The following is a 5,328-nucleotide window of genomic DNA, read 5'->3' as shown; positions in this document are numbered from 1 at the left end:
AGCTTCTCTTAAAGACCTATACCTACATAAAAATTAACCTATATTTTCTTCTAATATTTTAAGATTTAATTTTTATATAAAATCCTTAATAAATCTGAAATTTTGGTGTATGGAAAGAAGAAGACTACATTTTTTTCTAAATAATTATCTCTTTTCTCAGATACTATTTAAAAATTAATCAGCTATCAATTATTTATGTATTATTTATCATACACCAAATATATATTTTTAAAATTTTCTTTATGATTCCATTTCCAATTTGTCTATCAAGCTATACTACCCATTTATCAATGAATTCTTACTACATTATTCTATATACTGCTGCTTTATGGGCAATGATATATAAACTTTTTTGTTTCTTAAGCTCATTTGAGAATTTGATGGACTGTTTAGATTCTCTACTTAGAGAAATGTACATATATGCATACACAAAATTATTTTCATTCAACTTCCTACAATTACCCATCTCTAACATCCATATAAGGAATCTTCATCTTTGCCAATATCACTAGAATTTAACTCTAACTATTTTTACTTTTTAGACTGTTATTTTGATTGAGTTCTCTTTTCCATTTCATTTTGTTATATTTGTTTGTTGATAACATATAAGAAAGCTGTTGACTTTGTTAAACAATTCTTTTCATCCAGAATTCTTTTTTAAATTCTTTCAAATCTATTTGTTTCATAAAATTTTTATGTGTTCTGTATAGGCTTCCCTGGTGGCTCAGATGGTAAATAATCTGCTGCAGTGCAGGAGACCCAGGTTCAATCCCTGGTTGGGGAAGAACCCCTGGAGAGGGGAATGGCTACCCACTCCAGTATTCTTGCCTGGAGAATTCTATGGATGGAGGAGACTGTTGGGCTATAAAGTCCATGGGGTTGCAAAGAGTCAGACATGACTGAGAGAATAACACTTTCACTAGACAATCAAACCATCTTCATTGAATATAATATGGCCTTCTCTTTCACAGCATTTAAATATGATATATATCATGTCAGAATATTTACAATATACATCTTGGTTATAATATCTAGAGCAAGGCTTCATAATAATAGAGATAATATACTATTTTTTCCATTTTTTTAATGCATGAGTCAATGAGAATGCAACTAAACTTTCACCTGGTTACATGCGCAAGATAAAAATCCTTTACTATGTTCAATTTCCTTCTGTTTTTCATAAGTTTTTTTCTATTCCCAGTTTATTAAACATAAGTACCTTTTTAAAGTTTTACTGAGATATAATTCACTTACCATTAAATTCAGCCTTTAAAAGTGTAAAATTTAGTGGATTTTAGTATGTGCTCAGTCGCTCAGTTGTATCTGACTCTTTGCGGCCCCATGGACTATAGCCCACCAGGCTGCTCTGCCCATGAATTTTCCAGGCAAGAATACTGGAGAGGGCTGCCATTTCCTACTCCAGGGGGAATCTTTCTGACCCAGGGATCGAACCACATCTCCTGCATTGCAGGTGGATTCTTTACCACTAGCACCACCTGGGAAGCCTGGATTTTAGTATGATCACAAAATTATGCAACCATTACCATTATCCAATTCCAAAACATTTTGTCACTCCAAAAGGAAATCATTTGCTTCATTTGCTAATAGTCACTCCCCATTCCCTGCTTCCCCCAGGCCCTGGTAACCACTAATTTACTTTCAGTCTCTATGAATTTGCCACTTTTGGACATCTCATATAAACACTTTCTTAGTGAATTCTGCCTATTATTTCAACTCTAAAGATTTTTCTGATTCTACTCCAGATCATATGAGCTATCAATTTTATACTGCCAGATAAATGTTGACCAGTTTTATATGTATGCCTCTGCATCTTAAGTCATCAATAAATTTCAAAGAAATGTGTCGATTACTTATGCAACTTCTGTGTAGGCATTTCCTGTTACTTTGGTATTAATATAAAAAACTAAAAATTCACTCATCTTTAGAATCATCTTGTCTGCATATCTCAATTTTGCCCAAAAAACTGTTAAGTGATTAGGTTAAAACATAATACATTGTTCCTCCTGTACCAATCAAACTTTACCAAATGCTGAACTTAGTTTTGGAAGCCAAGTTTATTCTAATTCACTACATACTCTCCTAATCAATGAACCTTGTTCTATATGTGAATAAATAATCTCTTTCATAATGAAAGCCAGACTCTTTTTCTAATATTAACTACAAACTTAATGACCCATGATTTTCAGAACAAAACTTTTAAAAAATCAAGTTGTCACAGCTTTTCCTTACTTTACTTTCTATGACTTTTCCCTTTTTCATTATATCTGAAAAATCACAGGCAATGTGGCAATTACTAAATATCCACTTTAGTATCTGCTTTGTAAACTCCACAGCTTAGATGGATAAATGGTGAAAGGGGAAACAGCATAATCCACATCAATCTGCCAAGATGCTAGTGATTCTTGACACACAGTTTATGAAATGTTCCACACTGAATGTTAATAGATAATTCAATATATCATTTCTCCCTCCCTGGAACATTTGATCACTGTAAATTATTATGAAAGATGAAGAGTCTTGGACTGACACATGATATGTGGCATAGAGAAGGGCCAAAGAGTGGCATAGAGAAGGGCCAAAGAATGGTCACATAGAGCACTTCAGATTTTCATGCCCCTCCTCACCAACGAGGTCTGATACCTGCTTCTGAGGCTAGGCTGGACCTGCCACCAGTGTGGTGAAGGTGGCGAAGCAGGTATGGATGCTGCTCTGTCCACTCAAGCTCCTTTCCTAGCCCAATTCTTCCCACCCCTTGTGCTGTCAACTACAACCTCACTTTTGGACAGAACTGACTTGCCACCAGAGTACCGCCTCAGTCTCAGAAGACATCCATCTTCTGGAATCAATCTCTAATTTCTTCCTATAAAAACACTTGACCTCACAGCCCACCAGACTTTTGCCCTTGTGCAGATGTGTGTATACATATATGTATACTGTAGAACCAAAACAAAATGAAGTCACTTATGTTGGAGACAAAATGGAGTTGATTAATGTAGGCACATGAAAGAAAAATGAAATTTAACTTTACCGAATATTAGTTGCAGCAAATTGACAGCTCTTCTCAGAAATTAGCAGAGTACACCAGCCAGTCCACAAATGCCAAGTGTGTTCACACCGTCTTTGGACTTGGTTGATTCTGACTCAGCTACCCTCTCCCAAAAAAGGAAGAAGCCACCAGGTCTCAGCTGAAAAAGACAAACAACTTCTGCATTTACTCCATAAAAATCTTTTAGTTCTTAGTAGTCACTTGTGTTCTTTTATTTTCTTCTGGCTTTTTTTTTATCTCCTTTGGAATATCAATGTCTTTGTTACTGGTTTCTAAGAACTCATTTACGACGAAGGACGTTAACCATTTGTCATGCAATGCAAATGAAATATCATGTTTTATTGGCATCAATTTACTATGGTCGGCTGTATTTTGGTTATGTATCAAAATATAATTATGTAGTGATTAAAAAACAAAGCAAAAACCTGCAGTCAGTAAGCAACAGGAGACATTGGTCGCTTTGAGTTTCCCGGTTTTGCAGGTCGTAAGCCTTGAAAATAAACCCATCTTTCTGCTTTGTTTTATTCAGCGTGCAGAATTTGGTTTTGGACACTACATACCTGTGCACACATAAGAGCCAGAAGTCCGTACTGAATGACACAACCCATGCCCTAAAAAAGAAATGACAGAAAACCTTCAAAAAACGGGGAACGGGAGATTTGTCTACTCCCTGCCGCATTCTGTGGAGAGTTAGTGAGTGTCACACTGAACTTCCGCGAGAAGTAGGAATTATCGCGCCTGCGCACAGCAGTAGCTCCCGCCGGGGGTGGCAGGTCCGCTGGCAGATGTGTGATAGAGCGGTCTGTGTGGAGGCCACTGCACCCCAGGGAAATCGCCACCATTAGCAGCATCTTAGCCCACACCTCTTGGATCGAAGCCGAGATGGCACGGACTAAAAGTACAAAACCACTGCTTAGAGCTGCTTAAGGCTCTCTCTGTTAAGTTTCACAGAAAACTCGTTTCTCGAAAAGGTGGTGGTGCTGGTGAGCCACAAGGTTTTGGTGTGGCCAAGAGGGGTGATGCTCCAATTGAGTTAGTGGGCATTCTAACTGTGGGGAAATCCACGCAGTTCAGTAGCTTGGCCGAAGTATATTCCGAGGTGGCAGCCGGGATTCACTCCTCTGGCCGCTGTGTCATCAGACACAAAGGAACAAAGATCCAGCTCCTGAATCCCTCAGATATCATTGAAAGTTTCAAGGATGGGAAAGGTAGAGGCCGTCAAGTCGTTGCAGTGGCCCGAATGCGTCACTTGATGCTGATTGTTCTGGGTGCTCTGAAACCTTTGAGACATAAGAATATAATTGAAAACGAGCTAGAGGCCTTTGGCATTCACTTGAACAGCAAACCCTTTAATATTGGCTTTCAGAAGATGGATAAAGGAAGCATTACTCTGAAGGCCACTTGCTGCCAGAGTGAGCCGGATGCTGAAACTAAAGAGCATTCTAGCTGAGTACAAAGTTCTTAATGCTGATGTGACCATAGCAATACCACAGGGAATTACTTCACTGAAGAGGTGGAAAGAAGCAATTTATATCCTCTGTAACTGTGTGTTAGTTAAATAAGATCGATCAGATCTCCACTGAGATATTGTATATCATCTATAAGATGTCTCACTGTACCCAACTCTGCCTATCACTGGAATTTTGATAAATTGTGGGAAAAGATCTGGTAGTATTTGAAATTTGTGAGGACTTAGACCAAATCCAAAGGCCAGTTCCCAGATTAAACATACCCAGTTCAATGTTACCTTACCCGGGACCACAATGGAGATTTCTGCTGAAAATTAATGAAAATATTATCAAAGAATTTAAATATGTTCCAGTCTGTGGTTTCTCTGTGAAAGACACACACAAAAATGGTTAATGGTTGGGGAATAAGAATGTCATTCAGACATGAAAATCTTCTTTTTCCCCATCGTCTATGCCAACCACTACAGCTTTCCCCATGACCAAGAAGCCTACCCCAAACCCATTCTGGATTTGGATCAGGATTCATAGGAGGGAGATGGAGACACCCAAACTGGAACTTCACTTAACTTCATGTCATCTTGTACTTGGAACTGCGTGAAGAGCCAGGTTTAAAAAAAAAAAAAGACCATATTCATTAAGATTTATTTATTATTTATCTATTTGAGGATTTATAATTAAGATGGTCATAGGATCATAAACATTTTTGAAATCTTGTTCAGGGCATGAGTATGCAAATCTGCAAATATGTAAACAAGACCACCTTAACTGAGGTGAGGCTAATGAATGTTTAAT

At 37.7% G+C, this 5,328-nt stretch overlaps 1 pseudogene; it reads left to right on the top strand.

Moving 5' to 3' along the window:
• The first annotated feature begins 3,892 nt into the window (after positions 1–3,892).
• LOC145522493 (developmentally-regulated GTP-binding protein 1 pseudogene) lies at positions 3,893–4,930 on the top strand (annotated as a pseudogene).
• Positions 4,931–5,328: the final 398 nt, after the last annotated feature.

Source organism: Giraffa tippelskirchi, chromosome 10 (assembly GCF_054371585.1).
Source record: "Giraffa tippelskirchi isolate mGirTip1 chromosome 10, T2T-mGirTip1v1.2.pri, whole genome shotgun sequence".
Lineage (NCBI taxonomy): Eukaryota > Metazoa > Chordata > Mammalia > Artiodactyla > Giraffidae > Giraffa > Giraffa tippelskirchi.
The sequence above is the reverse complement of the archived record's forward strand: the minus strand, read 5'-3'. Positions and strand labels throughout refer to the sequence as shown.